This window comes from Lichenostomus cassidix, chromosome 2 (assembly GCF_008360975.1).
Source record: "Lichenostomus cassidix isolate B80296 chromosome 2, HeHo_3.0, whole genome shotgun sequence".
Lineage (NCBI taxonomy): Eukaryota > Metazoa > Chordata > Aves > Passeriformes > Meliphagidae > Lichenostomus > Lichenostomus cassidix.
This window is the reverse complement of record NC_139482.1, coordinates 129,023,680-129,033,930: the sequence shown is the minus strand read 5'-3', so window position 1 is coordinate 129,033,930 and position 10,251 is coordinate 129,023,680. Positions and strand designations below refer to the sequence as shown.

Genomic DNA, 10,251 nt, shown 5'->3' with positions numbered 1-10,251 from the left:
CAAAATTTGCAGAATTTGAAAAAAAAATTAAAGACTACTTTATATGTATACTTGGCATAACCCAAACTGCTTAATATAGGATTTACTCCTGTCCTAGAAACAGAAGGCTTCATATTTCTGTGTGTAACACAGTTGTTGAGAAGGGGAAAAGATTCTTTTCCTTGGAATGGATTTGTTGGGGTTTTCTTTCCATACTTGCAGACTGCAGTCCTGTGCATCTGTCTAGAAGAATGTCCTCTCCTGAGGCTGCATAACAACCTGCAAAACAAACTGCTGGATTGCTCAAATCCAGCAGTTGCTGTGTCCTTTCCTTCCTCTATAATAATTTCCCAGCAAAAACACTAGGTGGGAAAAATAACTGCATTGGGCAACATCCTCTGAAGGCAGGCATTTGTGGGCCTATTTGTTTATCTGTTCCCTCCATGCATCAGAAAGCAGTCATGAGCCATGGAAATATACCTAAAACCCTTAACCACTGGAGCAAGGAGACTGACCTTTCTCCACATTGCCCCTCTAGTGGTGATAAGACTGAAGTGGAAACATTCAAGGTCAGGTTGGATCTGACTCTGAACATCCTAATCTTCTTGAAGGTGTCACTGTTCACTGCAGGGGGAGTGAGACTGAATGATCTCAAAGGTCTCTTTCAACCCAAGCTATTCTCTGATTATATGATTCTCTTCTTCTCCTCTTTTATGCTGTGTCAGGAAAGATGTCTCTGTCCTCAGACCTGCACCAAGCACAGGAAAAACTAGAACTCTGAAAAAACAGCTGGTATTTGGGTCCAGGTTCTCTGTTGTCCCGGCTCTGTTGAGCTGATAGTGAAGAAGGACACTCAGCAATACCTGACTAGTGCAGACTAACTTCCATCTCTGCTGTGTTTTCCAAACCTTACACCACTGATCTCCAGGCAAGGTCTGAGAGCTCTGCTGGTGTTAATTCTGTATGGATGGGTGAATAGCAAGGTTAAGGGCCATGCCTAAGGCCTTGGTGGGAGGCATTTTCAGACCAAGGGGCAGTACAGGGGAATCCCCACTCTAACAGACAGAAGAAAACATTACCTCTACAACTGTATTAGTTTGAAAACAAGCAAGTAGGCGATCACAAGTCAGGATTAAAATTTAATAGGAAAATTAAAAATAAGTGCAATAATACAAGAAAAAACGCCGACAAAGTCAGATACTACCTGACACCCTGTTAGGGTGGTCGTTGCAGTCCAAATGAAGTAGTTAGGTTGAAGCAGTGATCCTGTGGAAGGCCTGGTCTCCACCTGAATGTCCAGTGGTAGCTCTTGTCCTCTGGGAATCGAGTAGACAGGGCTGCTTCGCCACTCAAGAGCCCAGGTTATATCCAGGGCAGAGCATCTCACAATAGGATAAGTCCATGAGTCATGCTGTGGGGTCTTGACAGCCCATTGTCTGTTATCAGGGGTGAGTTATAGCAGGAGATAACAACCAGTGCCCCACAGCTTGTGGTAATAAAATACTAAATACATCTATTTTGCAACCTAGTACAACACTGGCCAGTTTTTTCCTAGGATTTGTAGGATATTCATAATTACCTTTTGATATTCATTGTGCCTGCAAATGTCAGCTTGGAAACTTATGGAAGAAAATAAAAGAAAGACAAGCTTCTGGAGGAATGTGTTACATTTGAAATCTTGTAAGTGACTGCTGGTGTTGCTAAGAATTGTTGATTTTAACAAAGGATTTCTGGCAAATCCCTCTTCTTGCCATCACATGCAGCAACCCAAAGGCAGAGCAGAGCTGCACTATCTGATTAATGCTAAGCTGGCTTCTTCTTACATTTAACCATCTATGTTTTTCAGAAGATGTTTTAAATTATTTGGTCAACCTAATTCAAATATATACAAGAAAAACCTGTGAAAAGTAATCATTTTGGGGTAATGCAAAGTTATAAACCAGTCAATACTGGCTCTATCAGAAATGCAGCCTTTCTTTACAATGCTGATTTAAAATCAAATTAATGAAGTTTTTCCGCCAGCAGTAGGACACTTGCAAAGGCTACACAGCAAGATGCTGCCAGTAGTATTGATAAGGGCTGAAAATGTACATCACAGCCTCTTCAGTATACCAGCAAGTATAATCCCTCACTCTGTCCCAGCAGTACAGCCTACTTCCCATTCCTGCTCCTACATCTACCCTAGCATAGCTGTGGTTTTGGTCATCGTTTTCTTTCTCCTCAGGGTGTAGGGAGAAGGGAGCACAGGGTTCTGCTCACTCAGCTGCCAAAGGCAGGGATGTCTTTCAGGCCCACATCCTGCATTTGACAGAACAAACATGGATGAAGTTTTCTGAGGTTTCTTCCTTTCACATGTTTTCTAACTGGAGTTTATGTTGTGTGGTGCTGTAGGAACCATATTGTAGAGGCAAAAGTGAAGAATGTCCCCAGATATGCATATGGGGGAAACCACATCTTTCAGGCTAGAAGGAGCCCAAAATATCTCTGAGCTCAGACAAAACATCTCCTTACTCTTTACTGGCCTGGCTAGCTAACTCTGGCTTTTACTTCTGTTTCTGAAATTTCTGGTTTTATGTGACCGGCAAACTTCAAAATTACAAATCTTTGATGCTTCCCTGTGCTTGGTTTTCTTCCTTACATCCCTTGAATGTCAGATTTGAGAGTTCCCCATCTCTCCTTGCACATTCCTTTATCCCCTGGGAATCATGTTGCCTCTGCTGCACCATGGGCACAAAGCATCATTACACCTCCAGCTCAGTTCCCTCCCAGGCTTCCTCCTTCACCTTTGGTGGCTCCTTGTGTTATTGTGTGGTGGGTGGACACTGATTTCACCAGGGCTCATTGCAAAGATACTGAATCTTTCAAAGTGAAAATAAATTAGCCCACAACTTCTAGGCAAAACAGGCTTGATAAATGAAAGTTTTAGTCAGCAATGTTTAAAGTGAAATCAGTAAAGTGTGCATAATGATGGATGAGTCCAGAGATTTTTATTAAATACAATAGCCTAAAGAAATGTAGGGAGCTGTTATAAATGAAGTGAATGCTAGTTTAACTAAAACAACTCTTGTTTAGAGAAAAATGTTGGGATTTATTATCCTATTAGTTGCTTTTTTTCTCCCCTTTTTTTTGTAAGGAGCAGCTCTGAGGGTGTCCCGGGCAGAAAGTCAAATTCTCCATTTACCCAAGATGTTTAAAAAACATCCTCTTGAAAGTTGAAACTACTGAGTTTTCGATGGGACAACATAAATATATTTGAACTGTTGTCAGTACAAACTAGGCATACTGAAAAGTGTAGTACATCTCCACTGGACATAATATTATTAATGTCTTTGAAACAACTCCGCATTTATTTTTAAATAGCGAAGAGGTTTGATTTGCTTCCAAAAGGAGCTGTAATCCAAAAGTGTCTCCTATTATAATATTTTAAATGACTGGATGTACAGAAAGACAAACACAGTGTTTTTGGAGGTTCAGTTGACTGAAAAATTAGGTTGGAAATGTCTGCTGGGAACCAGTTTGCATTGTGTTGCTGTTCAGACTTGATGCCCTGACCTCATTCTTAGATTAAAGAGGTTGGGGTCTACCAGTCCTACAGCCAAATAGAAGTCTACCATAGAGGATGGGTTATAATGAGTGTTGTGGGAATGCATGCTCTGATCTGCTCTCTTACCCCTTTCTAAAGATCAGGTAGCCCAGAAATGTCCCAGAGACCCTGCTGAAGTCTGCCTCTGATGCTCCTAGCCCTACTGGACCTGCTCTCACCCTGGTCAGAGTCAGTCATGCTGGAGAAGGGAAGAAAAAATATCTGAAACATGGAAGTGTTCAGCTACCTCCAACTTTCCAGGGGATGTTTTAGGAAACAGGATGGACAGAAGCAAGCTAATCTAGGATCATGCTCTCTGCTTTTCTCATCTTCTACTCCTCTCTTCCCTCCCAGTCTGATATGAAGACTTGGTATTGAAATAATCTGTTTCAATAAATTTTCCCAGCAGGACCCAAAACTTCGGAGTTCTTTCCTTCACAATGTTGGATTCTGCTGCATATTTTGAACAGCTGAGTGTTAGATGGTTAAAACACTCTCAGATGGTTAAAAATGGGGTTTGGTCCTGTGTCAAACTATTGCCAGTCTGCTTTCATCGTAGTGAGTGCTGTGAAATATGGCTTACTAATGCTATAGAAAAAGAAAGGAAAACAGTTCAAAAATTCACATGTAAATGACTAAATAAGGCTTGTAATGGAAGAACTGTTCTCTGTCTTTTTAGCTCTAAAGTATGTCTGGGAAAACTCATGGCTTGAGGGTAATTTAGATGGCTTTTGAATGGACAGTTCTGAGACAAAATCAGCTGGCAAGAGTGGAACCTAGTTTTTTGATTCAGTCTTATTTCCTTGAAGACGTAAGAAGTCTCAAAAATCACCCAACAGGAGAAAGTGAAGAGTAGCAAGACAAAAATTCAGTTTCTTCTTCTGGTACTGCTTTTTCTTGTCACTTTATGACTGATGAAGTGCTCAGCATAGGTGATCTTATTGGTAAACCTGAGTCTGGGGAGAAGCTCTTGTGACAATGGTTGCTTGGGGACTGCTGAAGCTGTCAGGTGGCAATGGGTGAGGATCAGACCAGTGGAAACCTGAGTCTCCTGGTGGACTGGAGAGCTAACAGGGCTCTGGGTCATGCCTCTCCTGCACATTTGTGCTCCCAGAGGCAAAGAGTGGCCAACAGGGTGTGTGTGCATATGAGCTTTCGACCATTAGCACTACCTAATCAAACACCTTATTGCTTTAAATGCAAATGTAAAGCTTCTCTGAAGCAGTAATGCTTATCCTTAAAAACTCTATGTATCCCATCTGACTTCTGTTCTCCAAGATGAGGTCATATTTAAACTGGTGGACCAGGTAGATCTTGGTTTTCTCCCACCCCTGTATCAGTCTGAGACCTGGATTCTCCCCAGTCTCAGGATGTGGAAATGGAATGAGGTGCATGGGCAGGATGGAGCAGTGACACAGCTGGCCAGGCCACACTTCTGGTCTCTGCTGGGTCAGAAGGTGCATTTTTCCCTCAGTCCCTCAGTTGAGGCAGACTTAGAAAACAGCTTCTTGCATTCCCTGCAAAGTCTCCATGGCCTGTGCAGCATATCCCAATTCTTCCCTGGGAGGAAACATGATGGACTGATGCCTGTGCCAGGAGACTGTTCACATGGAGCTCACCAACTAGAAACTGTCCAGGCTGGATTTTGCAGCTAAGCCCATTCACTTTTCAGGAATCTCTCCTTAAAAATATGCAGAGACCTAGAATGGGACTTAAGGCAGAACTCAAAGAGATTAATTGCATCCCCAAAAAACACGTTAATAGACACATCACTCTGACTTCAGTTGTCCAGCAAATGAGAGGGATGGCGCATCCAGATTATGGTCCTGGAGATGGCCACCAAATGAGCCCTAACTTCTCATCCTTGACCCAAGAACTGTCTAAGCTTTTTCACCTGTAGCACTGGAGAAAATACAAAACTTTGTATGGCCGTAAGTTGGAAATAAACAACCACCCAACACAGTAAAAGTAGCATTTTCTTCTGTCCAGACTGGGTCACCTGCCTTTCTTTTAGTCTCTTAGAATCTGGAGAGAGAGACCCTAAAATATATTGCATTAGTGACAATTCCTCCTAGAGCCAGCCCTTGCTGCAGCTGCCGGCTCTGCAGGGCTGCTGTGAGCTGGCCCAGATCTGCACAGGCACCTGCAATTCCTGCTGAGTTTTCATTCCTGCCAGGCTCCAGCTGCTGTAAGGAGTAATTCCCATAATCCAGCACATCAGGACTGTCAGCTCCAAGGTAAGCAGGTCAGAAGCTTGGGTTTCTGCAGCAGTGCTGACTTACGCCCATTTTGGAGCAATAATCCTTGGCTTGAGGCCCACGACTCAAGCTGTGCCTCATGCATCTGGCACATGTGCTGAGCACTAAGGGTGACTTGCTGCTTGAGGCTGGTGCTCACACTGCAAGGCCTCTCAGGTGGCAGGATTCATCTTCATTTTCCTGCCAGGCAGGAGGGGAGATTGGCAGAAGAAACATCTTCTTATACTCTGGTTTCACTGCCAAGGAGAGGTGCAAACCTCATGGCAGAAAGTTTTGCTGTTCTTCCTCAGGGAATAAAGAGAGGAGGTGAATAAGCCAGCCTGAAATGAGGAATATTTGTGCTGGACAGGAAACACAAGTAGAAATACAAGGCCAGAATTAAACACTTGCCTTGTGCACAAAGCAGTTTTCTTCCTTTCACATATGGCATCTGCACAGTAATAACAAAATGTAGTCCCTTTCACCCTATGCATATTAATGGAATTTATTAGTTAACAGCTGGGGTTTTTTTTCATTGACATTGGTACTAAAGTGTGATAAGAAATGAAAGAAGTGACCACATGTGTAAGTATCTCAACAAGTCATAGCAGCATGGAGGACCCTGAGCACCCTATCTCCTGAAGAGTGTCATCAGTCTCGTTGAGAGATAGGGATGCAGAGGCAGGCCAGACTGCAGCCTCTGTGTGCAGCCTGGCATCCTGCAAACTCGGGTGTCATCTACTTATGGCCTGGCACAAGCAGGACCTTACCAGGACACAATAGGCCCCTTAGACCTGAGTGTCAGAGGCATGGATGGCTCAACTGGGCAGACCTGGTCAGGGCTAGGGAAGGCAGCTTGATTTTCACATGGATCCTCAGTCCTAGGACAGTCCACCTGTCCCAGGTGGACTTTGCCGTGGAGCAGCTTCAAGGCAACCAACCAACCAACTAGATTTTATTAAGCTGAATTTTGGTTAAATAGCAAATTCTGTCTCAAAACCAGTCAAACCCACGAACGATATGTTTTCACAGCCATTATCTAAGCTCTTTCATCAACAGGATACATGGGCATTTTCATATAGGTGACAAGAGAATTTAGGAAGCAGCTCTTCCTGACACTGTCACTGTTGTAAATGCCTTCTGGGAACAGCCTGACATTGTTGGGAATGAGAGAATGCTGAAGAACCAGCTTTAGGAAGAGATAGGCAGCTATGCTAGATCAGTGTGCAATGTCAGGATTGACTTCTTCTATTTAAGACTAAATGAAAAGAATCCTTTTTCTTACTTTGGAAATATGCATTCTCAAATAATTCCCAGTTCACCTATTAGGAGCTCAACCCATTAGTAGTCTACATGTTTCTACATTCTTCTGGCAAGCTTTAGACATCTCTGATCAAGACAAAGTCTTAGTGAAAATTTGCCAAAGCTGTGTGTCTGTAATCGTATCACTTCATTGGCAGCGGGGATTAGTACACATGGCAAAGTTCAAAGATTTGGCAAAGCAAGCTCACCTTCAAAGAGAGTGTTCTGAGTTACTGGAAAATGAATTCTGTTTGACTGATGCTAAGTGTTGAGGTTTTTTTTCTGACAGCAATAAAACTGAATCCAATTAGAAGTGAAGAAATGCATTTTCAAAGACAGTGATGAACAAATGTTTATAGGATATCTAACTCTTATAGATTAAATTACCAGGTTAAAGCAACCCAAGGCAAAATGGCTGTTAATTCAGCCAAACTGGAGTCCATGCTGCCTTGAGACTGATTCTTCCATCAAATTAACTCCTGATGTTTCCTCTGTTCAATTTGACTTTTCTGAAACTTTTTCTGGAACTGCACATCCATGCAGACTAAAACTCCATCTTTGCTGTATCTGAACTACAGGTAAAGTGGTTCAAAAGAACATCAAAACTGGAATGTCAATCTGAAAATTAGGAAACACTAGAATTAAAGTTGCTTCCAATTTGATGACCTGCCCTGTGTCCGCACGTATTGTGTAACCCTGTGCACACTGCTGCATACACACTTTTCTGAGGAATCCTTTCTTGTGCCATGCAGCCATGGCACAGGTGGCAAGGCTGAAGTCTTGCCTGCTGCAATTTCTGCGTTATGGGGAGGATGCAGGTCCTTTTCCTCCAATCACCACCACTGTCTGGAGCTCTGCCTCTGCTCTAGCAACAAGCTACAGCAGACACACCTGTCTGTGCCTGCCACAAACCCAGTGGGGATGCTCCAGTCTGTATGGGTGATGAACAGTTTCAAGGAAGGACCAACACACCTCCTCTTCCTGACAGCAAATCTGTCCCTGTTACTAACCTAAACACTGAAGTTGCTGACTAATTCACTCATGAATTCAACAGGTCTTTTGCAGGATGATCCAGGACTCTTTGTTCAGAGATGCCTCTCTCTATTAACTTTCAGGGGTCCTAAAATACTGAATCGTCCTGGTGTTAGCAAAGAGCTAACTTGTAGGGTGCAGGGCAGTTCAGAGTCAGCAACCCAGACAAAAAAGGTCTATCCTCAGACAGGCATATCCTGTGGTATGTGTGTCCTATGGCATATCTATAGGTATGTGTGGTACACACACCTATGTGGAGCAAAGCAGAGGTATGGAGTCTTCTCTGCCAGAATTACAGCACCAAACAGAAATCTGGGAGCAGGGACGGGTGGGGTGCCTCAGTGGTGATGCAGAGTCAGCTTCTTCAAGCTCATAGCATCCACAAATCCAAAGTGGTCACAAGTTCTCTACTACAGACACCTTCAGTAACCTTTACATTTATTTCTTTGAAGTAGGCAATGTCTGCTTGATTTAGCAGTTGTTTTTTCTTTCTTGTTGGCTAGATTACTTTCTTTAACTTTCCAAGGAGGATCTCTCTGCCTTTTCTTGTCTCATTGTGTCTTGAATAACTACAGGTCCAAAAAAATTTAGTAATTATTTCAGACATGGGATGCAAGTATGTGTTACTGACATTAATAGATGATCGTGTTTACTGCAAGATACTTGGTCTACAGTGCCACTGATCCCTCTTAATTTTAATGCTGTAACTTAGCCATCGATTCTAAGAAGGCAATCTAGGCACTTCCTACTTGCCCGCAGTAACACCAGATATTTAGTAGCTGGGAGATCTTTCCAAAACAGCGATTACACAATTCAAACACTAGCAATTTCTGAATCAAAACAAAGAATGATTTCAGGGTTCTTTTGCATGAATTGAATATACATTGTACACTGTGGTTTAGAAACAGCTGTTGGCTGAGTTGTGTACAGTAAAGATACACAGAACACATGGCACTGTCATTTGCATAGAGTATGTCATTGCTGTATTAAAAGTGGAGGAAGATCACAAAAACCTTGAAAAGACAGCAGAACATAAGATGACATGTGCAAGTCATGGAGAGCACTGTGTTAACAGAAAACATTTACAAAACTGACAGATTTAGAAAGGGCGCTTGCAGTAAGTTTTCAGTAAACTGTCAAAGAGTTGGTAGCTGTGTTAAAATGGCCTTGAAGGGGGATAGTTAGCCTTTGCATATTCTTTTTCGACTATGGTGCATGAAGCATGTTCAAACAGTAGCTCAGGTTCCTTCCTGTTCCTCTCATCTTTACATACACATCTGGCCTGATAATAAGTCTATTTTGACTATCAGCAGAGCTTCCTTGTTCAGAGGATCCTCGTTTCAAAATCCTTACATGGTAGAGAGTCCCAAAAGGTCTAGCACATGCCTCAGAGGTCTTATGGAATGTTGAAATCTGGGAATGATTCACAAGTAAGAGATGAGAACCAAGCTCCCATATTTGTGTTTCTAGATGAGGCTGGGCTTGATGCACCTACTCATCCCGAGGAGCTTTTGCCCAGGTGGCTGGAGCAGCTCCCACTGACTCACCCCCTCCAGGTACCAGGAATCTGTGTCCTGGTGTCCTCCAGATCAGCACGGTCATGCTGATGGCCACGGGATTTGTCCTCAGCTGGAAGTGTAGAGCTGACCTCAGGAGCCACATGCTCATGGGTAGACAGTTCTGGAGCCTTGCCAAGGTGTATAACTCAAACAGTTATGAAACTGGTCTGATTAAAAAAAAAAGAAAAAAAACCAACAAAACTGTTTTTCTTGGTTTTGTGGTGTGCAGGCTGTGGTGATTCACTTTTAAAACTCTTCTCCTGCCATACTGATGCTATGTTTTTCCTGTGAGCAAAGACTGAGATTCTTCTATCACCCTGATTTCAGAGCTTAGGCATTTTTGAAAAATACCACCTCCTCTGAAGTCATGAGGGCTTTCAGTATTTCTGCACAGAGTATTGCATTTTCAGGAACCAGGGTGAGAATGCACAATTCCAAGTCTGATCAACAGAAGACATTTATAAAGGTTTGCCATACATGGTAGTTCCCACTGAATACCTGCTCTGGCTAGTTTTACAAAGTCACTTCCTTTTGAATTACCTGTGTACATTACCCTGAA

General features: G+C 42.8%; 1 long non-coding RNA gene across 1 annotated transcript; it reads left to right on the top strand.

Moving 5' to 3' along the window:
• Positions 1 to 810: 810 nt before the first annotated feature.
• On the top strand, positions 811 to 3,964 carry LOC146442258 (uncharacterized). Its single transcript, XR_014849577.1, has 3 exons — positions 811 to 912; positions 1,535 to 1,659; positions 3,662 to 3,964. It is a non-coding gene; the product is annotated as an uncharacterized LOC146442258 (long non-coding RNA).
• The last annotated feature ends 6,287 nt before the right edge of the window (positions 3,965 to 10,251 follow it).